This window comes from Apis laboriosa, unplaced genomic scaffold, assembly GCF_014066325.1.
Source record: "Apis laboriosa isolate Shangri-la unplaced genomic scaffold, ASM1406632v1 scaffold41_cov147, whole genome shotgun sequence".
NCBI lineage: Eukaryota > Metazoa > Arthropoda > Insecta > Hymenoptera > Apidae > Apis > Apis laboriosa.
Window position 1 is genome coordinate 476,057 of NW_025223220.1, and position 18,443 is coordinate 494,499.

At 29.3% G+C, this 18,443-nt stretch overlaps 1 protein-coding gene and 1 long non-coding RNA gene across 6 annotated transcripts in view; one reads left to right on the forward strand and one right to left on the reverse strand.

Moving 5' to 3' along the window:
• LOC122716049 (RNA-binding protein Musashi homolog 2) overlaps positions 1 to 18,443 on the forward strand; it is a 190,594-nt gene that overhangs the window by 39,381 nt on the left and 132,770 nt on the right. For 3 of the 4 annotated variants that reach the window (XM_043938751.1, XM_043938753.1, XM_043938747.1), the window contains exon 2: positions 8,169 to 8,234. The gene's annotated coding sequence lies outside the window, so the exon portion shown is untranslated. Of the gene's footprint in view, positions 1 to 7,405; positions 7,531 to 8,168; positions 8,235 to 18,443 lie in introns of those variants that run through there. The other variant, XM_043938748.1, reaches the window with a different exon arrangement.
• LOC122716050 lies at positions 1,972 to 18,246 on the reverse strand. Of its 2 annotated transcripts, none has more exons than XR_006346937.1 (3): positions 18,193 to 18,246; positions 2,300 to 2,604; positions 1,972 to 2,232 (listed from the first exon to the last, which is right to left on the reverse strand). It is a non-coding gene; the product is annotated as an uncharacterized LOC122716050 (long non-coding RNA). The 2 variants fall into 2 exon arrangements; XR_006346938.1 differs by lacking the exon at positions 18,193 to 18,246 and adding an exon at positions 3,152 to 3,206.

The following is an 18,443-nucleotide window of genomic DNA, read 5'->3' on the forward strand; positions in this document are numbered from 1 at the left end:
ATTATTGAATCGTGTAGGAATTTTCTGTTTCGATTATAAAGTTTTATAAATATCGAATTTCTTTAATATCTAATTTCTAGAATTTTTGTTTTTTTTCTTTTTCTTTCTTAAAATAAATGATTATGTTATGTATACAGTAATCTGATCTAACCTGATGATTTTACACTTTTATTTAGTAATGTTAATTTTTTTTCTATTAGATTTCTCTCCATTATTTTTTGAAATTAAGAATTATTATAATAATTATACCTGATATATGTATCATAATTTTTAAAATGTATAAATGAATTGTAAAGAAAGTGCATTTCTAATTATTTCTTTGTGGAACTCGATAATGGATCTTGATTTATCCAGGCTGTTTGTGCCTCGTTTAAGCCGATTAATCAACATTCTATTCCACTATGGTTTTTGGTAAATCGATTCAATCGATCAATCATTGTTTACTTTGTTTATTCATTGGTAGTCAGCCAATCAATTCGTATGAACTCGAAACTCTGATTTCATATACATATTTCTATCTTTTTTTTGGAAAGAAGATAAAATATATAATTTAATAATAATATTTTCATAGATATATTTTATAAATTTGTGATTAGTTTTATATGTTTATTTTTAAATAAATTGGTGAATTAGTTTTATTAATATTTTCGTTATATTAATTCAAATTTTCCGAGATTAATATTATATGATTATACAAGCTTTATGATTCGGAAATAATATTCATCGACGTGGATTGTATTTCCATTTTTCTCATTTAAATTTTCGAAATGTTTATCTCTTCAATACATCGATTTATTCGGACCAACGAGTTGCGTTATCTCGTATACGCGATTTTTACGTGATATACGAGACGTATTTTTTAATAAGACTTTAAAATTCCCGCCAATAAAAATAGAAAATCAAATTAATAGTAATTATATGATTTCTTTTCCTAATTTCTTAGTTAATCGACTATTCAATCTTAGATAAATTCTTTTATTATCGCATATCAATGATTTATAACGAATGTATGTAATAAATTTTGTAAAATAATGTTTATAAAAAATGCAATTATTTATTATTTTAGTAAAAAACAAAAAGTCAGGTTAGAATAGATTAAATTTGTTTATTATCAATTTTATAAAATTATGTTGTAAAAATGCAATTATTTATTTTTAGTAAAAAAGTTAGGTTAGAATAAATTATGGTAGATCGAATGCTGCAGAAAATTTTAGACAATTCGTGATATTTATGAATCGTAATTAATAATGGCGTAATTGTGATAGTAAAATAAGACAATGGTTTGTTTCGACAAGCATAAACAAATATTCATAACGAAGAACAAAGCGATCGATTAACGATAATGATTAATGAAGCGATGAAAATTTAATGAAGAGAGTTAATGCGAAAATTAACAGATTCAATATCATTGAACGAATTCTAATATCGCATATATTACTCTGAAATTAAAGTTTTGACAGATTTCTCTGATATTTAAATGAAAAAATTGGTGATACAATATCAAAATTCATGTGAAAAGTCATTTATATGATTCTAAGTCGTTTTATATGATTTTAAAGCAGATTTTTTTACAAAAACAATGATCATTTAATCGATTTTTTCCATCGTAATCATTTTTTCAATGCATCAATGCATAATACATCTTAAAATAATTATTTTTCTTAGATATAAATTCTTTTTATTGAAATGTTACTCTGACTTATTATAAATTATTTTTGTTATATAAATTTATAGAATATTCATTTCACTTGTTGATATAACTCAAAAATTTCTGAATTACATTTTTTGAATTACATTTTACATGTAAAAGTTCCATAAATAATTCCAAATTTGTGAACTTTCAATTTGCTGTTTTGATATTTTAATTCCAAATTATTCGAAAATATTTTTCCTAAAATATAATTTATGAGTTATTATAGCATATATATGTAAATAATTTTACTTTATAAAAACAACATTATTTAGTTCCAAGTTATTCACAACATATTATCGTTGTTTTCAAAGAAAATTTTAAGCAAATGCAATATTTATATGTGAATATTACTTATAAAACATTCTGGAAGAAAAGTTTTGAACTTTTATGAGACAATTTATCAATTGAAATTATCAAAGTTCCAACTATATCAATTTATATATTTCCAACTTTCGCAAAACTCACTACTCTTTTCCTTTTTTCCTTTTCTTTTTATTATTTCACCGTCTTAAAAATAGATTAACATAGTGGTGTATAATCTGAAAAATTTTTAAATAATTCACTTATTCTTGTCTAAATAATTGCATTACAAACTTCGATATTTACATTTCAACTTAAAAAGTTTCATGGTTGCGCTTCTTCTTTTACGTTGATGCATATTATTCTCCGCCTCCTTGTTCTCGTCTGGCGAAGCCGCGACTCGATTCTGCTTCAGATAGATGCATGTTTATTGCTGCATTAGCGCGGGACCGTTCCAGGATAAAGCCACCAGCCGTAGGATTCCCTTGGTTTACTGGAGGATTTTGTACTTTCCCGCAAAATATCCTGGCCGGAAGATGCTGCTCATCTTGTTTTCGCACAACCGGCAGGTTGAAACAGGCCGGTAGAAGAAAAAATTTCCAACGGTAAACCTGGATGATTTATTGTGATTATTGAATTTAATCTGATCTGATGGGTAATCGAAAATTAAAATTTAGTTTAGAAATGTTTTTAAAACGAAATAATTTCGACCCACGATAATTATTTATCTAGCGATAAAATTATTTATATTTATATTTATATTTTGGTATAAAATATAAAAGTTTAGATTTAAAAGATCGAAATATTGTTGTTGAAACAAGTTACATTAATAGATGTAAGATAATCGTGTATGAAATGATTGATTATTCCATATATAAAGATAAAGATATTCCATATTGATATTTACAATTATGTAAATACTTTCCAGTTCTTATTATAATTAATGTATTACATCAATTTTATCTGATAACACAGGAAGAAAGTAACTAATATTCTTCATCGTATATTCTCTGTGGATTACTTTCAACTCTAATCATGTTTCTCATGCTTATGCTTTTCAATTACACATAACCTAAACTATACATAACGATGTGTTATAAAAGTTCTAATCATTGTTTAAAAAATTAAAGATTAGAAAAAAAGAAAACATATACTCACACAAGAAATATTTATGTCACAATTTTAAAGCATCAAAGAAAATAAATGATTTTCTGTGTCTATTGCATATCTATATCATTGAAATATAAATAAGTATATTTTAATTATTATTTTCTATTATTATTTCCATATATCCAAAATTACAATATATATCTCTTCTTTCGATAATATTATTGAAAACGGATCAGAATAAAATAAAACTTTCCAAATATCGTATCATTTGCAGTCGAAATTGTTATTATAATGATATCGCACAAAACAAACTGCAAGTATAGTGTAATGTCTAAACTATAGAAACACAGGAGCAAAACGAGGCTCGACTGCCATGGGTATATTATTCCGCAATGGCGGAACGATTAGTCAGACTCCCCACGCACCGCTGACACTCGCACGCGCAACCTGCACATGATTAATAATCATAGCTGACCGTCGTTATTGGCGTGGACGTTATCGTTATCTTCCGCCTATTTGCTCGCACTTTTGAGCGACGATGAATCGCGACGTTGCTGTCAGAAATTAATCTGTCTATCATGAGACACGATCAAGTGTCTTATAAATATATAAATATAAATATAATTAAATTTAAAAGAGTTATTTATTTAATTAAATGACAAATGGAAATAATCAATTGAAATTTGTCAATTGTTTAAGTTTCGTAGAAATTTTGAAAGAATTTTATTGGAAGAGATGCTTATTGAAAATTGTTTGTCGTGAATTTAACACCATTGGTGGAAATGTAGAGCTAGAGAGAAAGGTGGTATTACGTTGAGATTCCCTGCTGGTAAATTGGCGCCCTAGAGATTTTCATATTTTATAACTAGACCGTGGATGTTTATGCATTTATGGAAAATTTCAATGTAAAATTTATATCGTATGCAAAGTGACATGAAATATCCAAAACAAATATGCATATTATAATACTTAAACAAATGAATCTTATAATAATGAATAAATGTAAATAATTTAAATTATAACGAAATAAAAGTTAAGTTTCTTGTAAATTAAAAAAATTACGTAACTTCTTATAATAAATTTATTTAATCTTTTATATTTTCAAATATAAACTAAAAATTTTTGAAATTATATGGATTGACTATCCATATATCAAAAAATTATGAAAGATTGTAAATAATTATAATTTTTTTTAATATCATAATATTAATTAATTAAATACGATTTTCTTATATTAGAGTTTTTGTTACACATAAAAAAAAGTTTTTATCAACTATATTAAATAATTAATACCGTTCGGCCTGTATTAATTTGATGCAATTAAATTAATAATTTAATTCAATGAATAAATTAAATATTCATCCCATTAAATAATAAACAGGAAATTAAATGCAAAATTATTAATATCTTCTTTGAATTCTATTATAATGATTAAATTAAATTACCTAATTTATAACAAGAATAATTGTTTCTTTATCAACAGATGATAATTTCAATAATAATTAAATAACGAAACCTAACCTAACGAAACTAAAATAAATCGCTATATTATATTTACTTTTATTTCTTCTTCCTCTGAACTAAACTTCATTCAAACATAAACCCATAAAGTGTTTCGCGCACTTGTCGAGACATCTGGCTTCCCCCCCCCAAGTGATTCAACTCAAAAATAAGCTCGCACGACGTTGAATGAGTTGACCACGCAACTTGAAAGATTATATTTCGCGAGTAGTACAGGCGAGCGCATACAACAAGCGTGATATTTGGGCGACGACATGTGCGGCGCATCTCTGCAGAGGGACGACGGTAGAAAGGGATGAATTATTCGTTGTCTCCTGCACTCTGCACCCCGCGACACTGACACCGCGTTGTCCTGTCCGCCGTGTCGACCTTCTGTCCGTGACACTGTCATCTATAACGTTCGCGAGCATTCACGCGCGTCCCTCGTTTTTTTTTTTTTTTTTTTTTTTCTTCTTTTTTTTCCCGCCAAGAAACATCCAAACGTTCTTACTCTCTTCGGTAAAAGTTAACTCCGCCCATTGCGGAGTTGTTCTTCGAATATTCGAGGGAATATTCTCGAAAGGGGAATAGAGAAAAAAAAACGTGTAAAACAAGTGTTTATTTTGCGATTAAAATTAATTTAAAAAAGAATTTAAAATTATTATTTTCATTTTAAAATTTCACGCTCTCGATTGCAAGTTTTAACGACGATATTAGATCTTATTACGTCGTACCAAAAAATCTAACGGAAATTTTATTCAATAATTCATGCACGATGTATAAAATACTTAAATTTAAAAAGCGCTTTAATTTTTTGTATAATTACATTTCATTGTTATGTGATGACAATCTTATCTTATTTATTTTGATAGCTAATAATAAATAAAATACGTAAGAATCGTATATTTGAAAGTCTTCTTCGTTAATGAATATCAAGAGTTTTATTCTTAAATGGATTCGTATCCTAAAATTATTTATTGCTAGACAGGATGATCATACAAAATGAAAAAAAAAAAGTATCGATCAATATAAATTTAAAAAAAAAAATTTCTTTTAAAAATCGAGTTTTATTATTAAGTTCAAAATTTTGATTATTTTGTTCTCGAGACAAAGAAATATTATAATATTAAAATATATAATATTAAAATACAAAATTATGTACCAATATTTATTATTATTATTCTCTTATTTATAATAAAATAATCAAACAAGCGTGAAAATTCAACACGTTTCAAAGAGAATCAATTATGAAACGTTATTAACACATCATTGTCTTTATAGAATCCAAGCTCTCTTTTTTTACCATCCTTTATCATATTACAAATATAAAAATCATTAGAGATGCTCTAACTTTATTATTATTCTAAAAGTAATACCACCCTTTTCTTCTCTTCTCCTTCTTCTTTACAATTCAAAAATTAAAATATCGATTCCTAAACAAGAATATAGAATAATTTCGTGATTCGTTGAAATCAGAAAAATCGAAAAGACTTACGACTTAAACGCGTCCCCACAAGAATAAGATCCACAGTAAAGCGAATCCATCGATGCCTCAACGAAGTGAAAAGGGAGGGGAGCAACACGCTCGAAACGCTGATAACAATATATATTCGGGGACGGAGTTTCACAGAGAAAAGGGAGGGGAGGAGAGGGACTAGAAAAGGAGGGAACGCCGGGAGTATGTGGAGGGGCGCGATTCGAGCGACGGGGGAAGCCAGGAATATCTGAGCTCCGTGGCGCTAATTAATTGGTCCGTAAATTAGCAGGCAACAATGCTCCGGCCATCGTGTAACCAACGAATCAGGGAATTCGCCGGCACGCGTGTGAACGTAAGAATACGCGTGATCTATGCGGTATTCAACCCCGTCCTACCTGGTATCGTCGTTGAAATTGAACCCCTCCTCCTTTAGACTAGGGAGTAGTATCTCCCCATCCTTTCGCATCCCCCCTTTCGATCGTCTCCCTTTTTTCCGAGAATAATCAGAGAATTTCGACGACGATTTCGATAAATTAACACGTTGCGTACGAGTTACGAGATATTTCGTTTTAATGTTTTTTCGACTCGATCGATGACAAAAAGAATTTGAAAAAATATAAAGTCTGTTCGTCCAATGGAAAAAGAAGCGATATAATTGTAAATAATATTGTCGAATTAACCATTGCACAAAGAAGAATATTTTGCCAAATATATTCTGAAGCATTATTCGAGTTTGTAAAGTAAATAATAATTAATCGATTTAATTTTATTTAAAATGTAAAAAAGTCTACATAATAAATAGATATATAAGAAATATATAGTAATATTTAAGAATTCTTTATTAACATGAATGAGTAAAAAATATGTGAAAAAAAGTAAAAAAAGTAAAAAGTATGTGAAAAAATACATATATGCATAGTATACTTTCTTTAGAGCGCTCAAAAATGTGCGAGCTTTGGAAACGTGTTGAGCGAACAGATCGAGCCATACGTAATGCATTAATATCGCAAATGGTGCAAAACGATGCTAAGAAAATTATTCTAGAAAATATTCCTTTTCTTCGATCTTATACAAAGTCTTTTATGTAAATCTTATTACTTATAGTTTCTTTTTATCGATCAATTAATTTTCAAAAGTGAAAAATGGAAGTGAAAAATAAGAAATTTTGTAGACGATGAATCTACGAGTGAATCTTATAACATTGTTCGATAAAGTAGGTTTCTGGTATGTCTTTAAGTAGCAATGTTGTTTCATTCGGTCTGTTATTTACAGACGCGAGTGCTTTTGGTCGTTTGCGATCAATGCCGAGGGCAAAACTACGGGCAGTGAAACTAGCTGAGTGGAGACTTGAGATTTTAGGCCCTATTGGGCTTAGTACTAAGTACTACATTGGCCGGGCTGTCCGCCACTCTTTCTCTGCGCGGGCTGAACTGCTGAACACTGCTATTTCGTAAGCTTTTTAGTAAGAAGAAAAAAAAGCTATTCATAAAACGAATACTTGCTAAGTAAAATCGGGATTGTGATATTATTTTTGCAAAATAAATTTTTCGAATTTTTTCCTTTCCTTCGATGTGATTATGATTTTCAATCATAAAAATTAATCGCAATATCTCGATTTAGAAACGATTAAGAAAGATTAAATTTTAATCGCTGATAAAAATATATTTAACAATTGTATATTATTATTAATTGTATATTTTAAAGAGGTTGGAACAAACACAAAATTTGGTATACGAAAATGTACGCTTTATTTATTGATTATTAATAAGACCTGGATTTTTAAGTATTTATTCTTTTTATCTTCTTTTTTAGCAATGGCGCGGATACTAAGGGATCTTTGTTATATATTTTTTGATACGAGAAAATTATGTTATTTGTTTTATATATGAAATACAACTAATTAAAAAATATTTATTTTAATTCGTCATATTATTACCAGCTTGTATATTGGATAATATACTGGATAAAATATTACAAAACATATCAAATTATTTTTTTCTCCCTATTGTTTAACGAAGAAGAGTTTTTTTCCAACAAATATTTATATCAATGCCTACAAAAAACAATTTTAATTCTCCTTTGTTTCAGATAACCCAAAAGCGTCTCAAGTATTAATTTCTGCTTCTAGTTTGGTCATCGATGTGATTTACCCCGGTAAGTTTCGATCTAAAATATTTTTAAAATAATAATAATACGATAAAATAGATTTTTATCTATATATATATATATATATATATATATATATATTCCAATCGATCAACGATCGAATTTATTCTAAAATGAAACTGAAACTTGAAAAGATTCAGCAATGATCCAACAACCGTACGAGAAACGTACGGTTTTCATTCGGTTTCCCTTTTTCCCCGGGGGGAGGGAAAAAATTCACGGACCAGCGGGAATCGTGGTTTTTCAAAAGTTGAGCGATCCAGAAAATCGCAACGCTCAAAAATTAAATGAAAGGAGAAGCGGAAACAAAACGTGCCACTGTAAATGAATCGTAGTGACTTTCCATTTCGCTTAGAGAGAGAAAGAAAGAGAGAGAAAGAGAGACAGAATACAGCGAACACAACAAGAGGGAGAAAAAAAAGCAATAAAGATAAAAAGGTCGTGGAAAGGACAGGCATGGAAAGAGAAAGGATAGGCACATAGGCACGCGCATCGACCGACGGGAGAAGGAAAAAAAACACCCATGTGCCTTTTACGAGATCTTCCATCGTAGTTTTCGGTCTTTTGCAGCAACCGTTCTTTGTGTATACCTGCAGTAGCAGTCAGGTCGTAAAGGGTCGCGAATTGACTGCACCTGTTGCAGAGACTCGTTGCAACTTATACATCGGCGTGTACAATGCGAAACACGGTTGCGAAGTCGTATAGAATGATAATCTCATTTTCTTCTTCTTTTTTTTTTTTTCAATGTTACAACTACACTACACGGATTTTTGTGCAATCAAAATAAGAAAATGTTTACGTTACGTTTATTACGTCATATAAGACGCGATATACAAGCACTTTGTGATTTAATAATAACGAGATATATAGAGAGATAATTAATTGTGAAGGACATAAAATTGATTAAACAAACCATATTTATATCATAGTGATTATAATGAGTATACATATATATATATATTGTGTTTTATTTTTCAAATATATCAACTTATACAATTTGAACTGTCCAATTCAGTGATTAAACGCGATTACAACTGCGTCTCGCGTTTTTCTGATCGTATCACGTTCGATAAATAATTGGAAATTTATGTGCAGGAGAAATCTGTATAAAAGTGTGTATTTAACCGTATATTTGGAAATTTGTGATTAATAAAATATAAACTTATATTTATTGAATTTCTTTTATGAATGAAACAAAAAAAATAATATTAAAAAATTCTATTTTGGTGAATACTTGGAATAATAATAAAATGATCTGTTTTATAAATATTATTTTTTTTATATCATACAAATATCATCATTCCGAGATTTTTTCTTCGCCAATTTCTGTTTTCTTGCTATTGTTGGTTACTTTAAATTAGGAATAGATCACTACATCCAGGATATATCAATAGATAATTATTAATAAATATTATTACGTAACATATAGTAAATAAGTATAGTAAAGCTTCAAATACAGCCGAATATGCAATGAAAATTCGATAATTCTTTAGAACGTCCCTTATAAAACATTATAAATTCTTCAATATAGCAGAAAACAATTGCTAAATAGTATACTTTCTAAATTGTTACAAAAAGTGATATACAATTTTATCTAAATAAAGTAACTTCAAATAAAATCGCCTCGATCCTTCAAAGAATATAAAAAACTCATTACTTTCAATTATTTTCGATATCAAGGTCAAGTAATTTATCTACACAAAACTTTTCACGTTTATTTTCCAATAATAATTTCCTCCGTTATTTATATTATATACAAATCATACATTTCATCTTCCATTCGAAAAAAGAAGTATCCAAGAATCTCCGACACAGAGATAAATCGCCGATTTAATTCGCTTGATCGAATTAATTGGCAGGAAGATAATAACGATATAGATGGAATCGATGCATCCCTGTGGCTGGCAACGAAAAAGTTCCATTCAAGCGAGAGGAGGACGACGTATAAAGTTCACCTCTTCGATTTTTCACAGACCTTTTTCACAGAGCTTAATAAGTGCGTTTAGTCATTGGGCGAGCAGATAAGCCTGTGCACGCAAACGGGACAGGGAACGTTTCGAACGCGACCAGTAGAAACGTTTTGTCGGTGAATCGAACGCGGCGTTATTGGCTGGAAGGTTGATAAGGGAGGTGTCCTTCTCCCTTTCCCCCCTCCCCCTTTATCCATCGTTGATAAAAAGTTAATCGTAAATGATCGTAAATTCAATTTCAACACGGAGCCAAGGGGAAGGGGAGGAATGCAAATCGTTTGATCGAGTTTGCGCACGCTCTGTTTCGAACGAACTTATTCAGTTTCAAACACGATAATCTGGTTTTTCTTTTTTTTTTTTTTTTTTTNTTTTTTTTTTTTTTTTTTTTTAGTTTCACATTTATAAAACGATTTCTTATCTTCTTTTTTCTATTTTTTCTTTACGTTAGAAAGTGTATAGTCTCGATATATCGACGGATCGAAAAATTTTTTAAATTAAAAGAATGAATTATCGTTCGTTAGAAATATAAATATTTTGATGTTTTTACAAATTATTATATTATTTCTTTTTAATAATGTGCGATATTGATGTTGTATTATATTTAGAAAGAATCGTGTAATATTGAAAAGCTTTTCATTCCCATCATCAGATATTAAAGTTTTGTTTGATGAAATGACAAATGAACGCGACAATTCTTTGTAATATATAAAAAGCTATATTTTACTATACATTTTACTTTATAAAAAGTTATATTTAAGCTATATTATGTTCAAAGTTACAATTATCACGACAAAACGGTCATTCTATTTTAAATTATTTGCTGTTGAAATTATTACATCTCGATCCCTGAATATCTGTGACAACGATGCACAAGTATTTTTCACGGATGTCGAAACGGAGAAAGCTATCGATAACCGAGAGGAAATTGCGGAATCTCCGTTCGATACTTCCTTGACTCGATTTTGTGTACAAGCACGGCCGGTTGTCGAGCCATTAGCGAGCCACTCCGCTTTTTCCTCCATTTTTTTTTCGTCGCTTCTGTTTTTACGCCGACACCACCACCAGCACGGAAGCTCATAAGGTTTCTTGTTCGTTTCTGTCGACATTTCATGTCGCCGAGGTAACGATTTCTCCTCGACGAAAATACGATCCTCTAACGAGTACAAAGCAATCAGACCTTCCCTCTCCCCCCTCCTCCCGTGAATCGCCGCCCAAATCGACCCACTTTTTGCATCCATCCCTTATTTTACATCTTCCCCCTCCCCTATAATCCTTATTTCCTTTCAACAAGACGTTCTTCTCGATTAATCGAAACAATATTTGATTCTTCAGCATCACGCATCCTGTTAATCGAGTAATCCAATCGTCGAACCTCAAATTCTTCTGATAATTTATTTATTATTAATTAATTAATTTCATGGATCTATATTTTATATTTATTCTTGTTGTATATTTTTTCTATATTTCGTCTCAAATTCAAAAAAAAAAAAAGTGATCGACGACTAGATCAATGGATGCCTGTACAAACATGTGTGTACAGGTTTAGTATCGCATACCGTGTCATTGTCGCTGCTCGTCTATCCCTTTGTACTACAGGCAAGTAGATGCGGGCAACAATGTCGTGTTGTAAGCTTTTTTTTTTTTTTAGCGAAAATCCACGCTTCAGATACATCGTACACCATCTCAGGATGAGATTTCCATCCACTGAAACCTACCACGGTAACCTACATAAGAAGTCTTTTGCATAAAGGGGATCTCTGAAGAAATGTGCTACGCCCTCGTGGGAATGGGTCAAAGGATCTTGCAGAATTGCAAGATATTAGGAACTGGAATTAGAACGTCGTAGGTCATTTTTGCCCGATTTACACCATGGAGACACCATGACAAATACTATTTTCAGATGTTCTCATTTTATTATAGCCTTCGATAGGAATTTCGAATTTCGCAACGAAAATCCAATCGATCTAATCCTTTCGATTTTTATCATTGAGGATATTACACGTTTTTTTCTGATTCGTTGGATCAAGAAGACGATGGCCGATTATTTATTAAAAAAAAATCGTGAATTTTTCCACGTGGAACGATAAGTTGTTATCATCCAATGTGTACAATGTGTACGACAATGGGATCAGATCAAATTAATTTTGCGCTTCGCAAACAAGGAGGATAAAGATATTTGCAAAGAAAGTGTTTATTCATTTTTTTAAACGTTTCTCAATATATAAATTATTAATGTTTACACGTGAAATATATGAAATAATTTTACTATAAAAAAAATGTTGAAAATTGTGAGTGGTTCTCACAATTTTTTGGCCAGCCTGTGACGCCATGTGACTCTGTTCAAGTTTTTGTTGGAATTTCGAAGCCAGATTTTCTTTGAATTTTTTGTTCGAGTTTCAAGCTGTTAAAACTTCAATAGATTTTCAGGATCCACCGCTCTATCTTTCGTTCAATTGCAATAACAATAATAATAATTCATTTTCCATTCTTCAGATTGAGAAAAAATTTTTTTCTAAATAGATATATTGTATATAATATTATAATTTTGATGCTATTGCTAATATTGAAATTAATGATTCCTTATTTGAAATATTTTTTATTCCAGTAAAGTAATCATTTCGAAATGTAATATTCGAAGTATTATTTCTTTAATATAATATTTCAAAGAAATATTAAAAAAAAAATATATATATATTTATTTACTCGTGATCAAATATATATATTTTTTCAATCTTATAAATTTAATATCTATTTATATATATATTCGAAATTTTTGAATTATATTAAATTATACCTTAAAATAACAATATATCAATAATTTATTCCGTTAAAATATCAATTTAAATAAATTCCTTTTTGAAATCCAATCAGGTTGAGATTTTAAAAATCACTCTTTTATATCAGTGTAATGCAGATATACCGGTTCTTCGATCTGCAAAATCGAAAGGATCTTATTTTTACGTCGCACTGATAAATAAATAAAAAATGGAAAAAAAAGAAACGGAATAATAACGTATATCCGTTTGCACTTTCATTCGATTCGAAACCGCAGAATCTCCGACTCTAAAACCGACGTGAATCGTGTACTACGGTGTAATGGAATTAGATTATAGGCGTGACCGCGAAATCGTATTCGAGCCGTGACAAATTATTTTCCGTCAGGAAATATACAGTTGGAAGAATTTTCGGTGATCGATGGTAACAAGCCGTGTAACCACGTTGCGATGTCGATTAACTTACATGTTGTTGTTACATGTTGTATATAATAATTTATTTATCTCGTACATTGTTTGACAAATTGCTTTATTTTCCAGATCGTAAATTGTCAAATGGAACAATAAGAGATATTAAGAATAAGAATTATTTCAACTGTGTAATAAAGGAGAAAATGATAATAGTTTTCTAGTTTTATGTTATTATAATTTTTTCTCTCTCTTTCTTTCTCTTTCTCTCTAAAATCTAATTCATAATTTAAATTGTTATAAAATGTGAGCATTTAAATTGATAAGAATTGTATAGGCGCGATGAAAGGTGAAAGGAAAAGAAAAACAATTGAATTGAATTTTATGATGATAATTAAAAATACAAAAGGTGATATATAATATCTTTTAACAAAAATTATAAGGGATGATTCTCTGTAAACTTTTTATTATTCATTGATAAAAATCACATGTATGTTTATTATCATTCTGTATAATACTATAATTCATAAATGATTTATTAATCCATTCACAGTCTAATATTATAAAATTGTGAAACTTTATATTAAATAATTCCTTTTAAAAGAAAAAAAACTAAAAGTATATATGGCTCTCTAATAAAAATTGTAGAAAAAAATTTTTTTATAACATTTCTATTATAATTCTATTCTGTTATAATTCATATCTAATTTTATTCCATTGAAACGTATTCTCTTTTTTTGCTATAAATTATTGCACGTCTAATAAATTCACATATAATTATTTGTCTATTATTTATATGTGTCAAGAAGCCTTAGATTCTTCTTATTCTTATTTCTAATCTCTCGTCGAAGTTTCTAAAATCGTTTAATAAAATTATTTACATATTTTTAGAAACTCTTAGTTTATCTAAAAAAAAAAAAAAGATATAAAAAATCAAATTTAGTTATAAATATTGACTCTACTTACATTTTGACTTTTTCAACTTTATTTCTCAGTAAGTTTTATTTTATTAAATTATTTATATATATTATTAACGACATTTCATCTAAAGTAAAGTTTATTTCTTTGTTCAAGTTATCAATGCATATTCTATAAAAATAACAAAAAGACTTAATCAGCAGAAGAATTATAATATCATCCTTTTCTTCAGGTCACATATATATGTATCTCGAAATTATTTCTTAAAAAATTTCGAGTTATTCGAATTTCGAATTTTCAATTCGTAGATTATTAAATTTATAGATTATATGATTTATAGATTATGTAGATTGTTAACAAGTTAAAATTATCATAGATTATACTTTGTGAAATAAGATTCGTTTTGCACAATTATTTCCACTATATTAATTTTCACTTTATAGAATATTGCATTCATGCATAATAATAAGAAGAATTTTTTTTAGAACGAATTGAAGTTGAAAGATGTAATATAATAAGCGGATAATTATTTCCAAAATTAAAATTCGCTAAGAAATATAATTTCAATTTTAATTTCTATTTAATTAATGATCACATTTAAACCTTATTTCAGATTATTAATAATTTCTTTCAATTTCCTTTCGAATTTATCATCTCTTTTCACATTCAATCGAATACCTCTCAAGATTATTTATTATTATTTAACCCTTTATTTTCAACCGATTTTATTTATCGCATACAGCAATGACGAAAGAAACGATATTTAGCGAGAACGATATTTAAACAAAGCCCGTTTCGTGTCGTTTGTATTATACGCAATTATAGGTACGCGAAATATCTTTTAACCGATGCGTTTATTTCGCTTCTAGGCTCCCGTTTGCGTAACTGCTTTATCGATCCGTTACCGAATGTCAATAAGCGGAGTGATTTATGCACGTGTATCACACAACATTTGCAATTGGAAACGGCATCGTTTCAATCATCAATAGGATCAAAATAGGGAGGGCATTATCTGCCAATTTCATTAATGTACCCGATCAAGTAATTACTATTTGTCGTAGTCGACCTATTTTTATTTAATTTCGTATATAAAAATATATAGTCATAGTCGAATAAATGCACAAAAGAAATACCGATATCATTCTCCATTCCTCCTCCTCCTCCTCCCCCCTCCCCGCCTCCCCTCCTCTTCCTCCGTTCACGGATGAGGAGGAGTATCCTTTTGAAACGACCGGCCGTGTACAACATTGTACTTATACGCTTTTATGGTCGATAATAATTTTCCACGGAACATATCGTTACCTCGTGCATTTTCCATACTAGTTTGCCAGTTTCCCGAGATGTTCTGGAATCATAGCGAATCAATACCAACGGAATGTTCCACCCACGTAGTTCAGGCAGCGCGCGTTGGAATGCAATATCTCACTATTGCGTTATATTAAATAAGTTAGATTACATACGGTTATAACGAGCCTATTTGCGGCAAATTTAACGTTGCTTCGAATCCGTTCCCCCTTCTCTTTTTCTTCTTCAAAATCGATGTATTTATCTCTTCGACTTTCACGCTTCGACTTAAATTCTGTTTTCGAAAAGATTAGCAAGTATCTTCTTGCCTTGCAATCTTTACAATATAAATATACTAAATATAAATTTTATATTCTCAAATATATATTCGTATCTTAAAGATTACTCACGTTCACAGAACGATCTCTAATTTTTCACAACGAAATTCCATATATATATATGTATATTTATCGATCGATTGGTTTATCGATCGAGGAGCATTGAAAAAAGAATCGTGGAAGCGCGAGGCGCAGTCAGCTCGTTACTCGACAAGACTAGCCGGGCTCTTGCTGCACGCGTATATCGGCTCGCGGTATGGTTCGATTAACGTGACGATGCATCCTTCCCATAAATACACACACCGACACACCGGGTATAGTTAGCTAGACGGCGATGTGGTCGCCTTAAATTTGCGGGCTAACGTTACCTTAAATTTTCCCCGTTCTCTCGGGAGCTTAGAGTGCTGTTCTACATCGTGTTTCTTGTTTATCGAATGGCCCGTTTGCTACGACGATTAATTCGTTGCCTCGTGTCGCGGTTTTGTACCTCGGGACGTGCCGATATACGCGCCCGTTCTTCCGTGAGCTTTGGCGCACAAGGTTTCCCCCACCACTGGTTACCAGACTAGATTCTTTTAAAGTGATCTTTTTAAGGGGAGGGGAGAGTATGAAATGTATAGAGAAATGCAATAATTGTAGCTGTGATGCGGTTCTGAAGAGAGAAGGGAAATAAGAATTATGCAATTATGCAATTTATATAAAAGTCAATTTTTGAAAATTTTATGGAAATATTGAGGATATCGATGCACCTTTGAAGGATCAATTCTAAAGAAAGATTGAAATAAATATAAAAATTGGACAGTTAAATAGAACAGAAATAGAAAAATGTCGATTTAACTTATTTATTAAGTTATGAGCAATTTAATTATTTTGCATTATACGAAACAAAATGAAAAGAAAGTGAGACGAAGTTAAATTGCTTGTAATTTAATAAATAAATCTCGACTAATATTTTTGTACATCAAGTTTTGTATCTGTTTTAAGTTAGAAATCGATCCAAAGGTATTTCATAAATATATAAACACTGTATATGACTGGTATGTGACATTGCTTTTGAATACGATTTACTTGATATTACAATATTAATTTATTTTATAGATAAATGTTGGTTTTTTTTTGTATAATTTGAGAACATAAAATAAGATAAATGAATTTATAAAAAACTATTATTTATGGAGCTATTATTATGTAAGTTATATATTATTATTATTATGTAAGTTATATATAATGAAGGAAGATTATTATATAAGTATGTTATGATAGTCGTAAAAATGAATTGTTTCAGCAGTGAAATGACTTAATCTTATAGAATATGATTAGACTTTGTGAGTTAAACTCTCAAGAATAATTTCTGAATTATTATTTGCTTATATTGGTATGAAAATAAATAAATAAATGACTATTATAATATACGAGAAAATTTATTAGGCAATATTTATACGGTTTATTTTCGAATTTCAATCTACTAAAGCTCTTATTATACATTGTACATATACAAATATTCATATATTAATGTTTTATTTTTATTATAAAATATTATTATATTCAATTTATATTTTTATTATATTATAAAATATTATCCTGATATTATATACTGTTATTCAAGCATATATTAATATTTTTACTTGTGTTACGTTAATTTATTGTATATTATTATTTATTATATTAATTTTATTCTTACCATATTTCAAAATTTTATTCAGATTCGTATATTATAAATATAATTTTCATAACAACGATTGAAATATCTTATAAAAGGTTATAATATATTAAGCAAGTTTATATTCGTAGAAATAATTTATTTCTATTTTATAAAAATAATTTCTATTTTTAATCATTTTAAAGTGCAAAAGATTGTATATAATTTCAAACTTTTTTTTTATAGTATAACAAAAATGTCAATAAATAAAAACAATCAAAAAATCTGACAATTATTGTCTCGTAAATATATAATTATGAATACATAAGTAAATAAATTAGTAAATTTTATCATAACGCTCGATTCGTTACGAGCACAAAAGGATTCCAAGTTTAACACAATAAATTCTATTTCAATCGTGTTACAATGTACGCAAGTACTACTTTAGTCATTATTTTCTTAACGAAATATAAAAAAAAAATATTAATGCACGACTAAAGTATCACGTACGTATCATACATAAAAAAAAAAAGAAAAAAAAAAAAATTTCTAGAAAATTCATTTTATCAATAAAAAAATCTTAGTTAATCCAAACGTAAGAAAATATATACATACTTGATATGAACTGGAACGAAATGAAGCCCAGTCGGTAAAGTATGAATCGATTTATGAAATGAACGTAGAAAAGAAGAAAAGAGAACAAAAAAGGAATATATGAAGCACGATGAAGAATAGAGCGTCAGTCGTTAACGAGGGGGGTTGCTCGTCCTCGAGGATGATGCGGCGTGGTGTGTGCAAGTGGTTCGTTCCCGGCCGGTCCGATCAACGTGTGACACGGTGCGTCGTCAACGTAAATAGACGTGGAG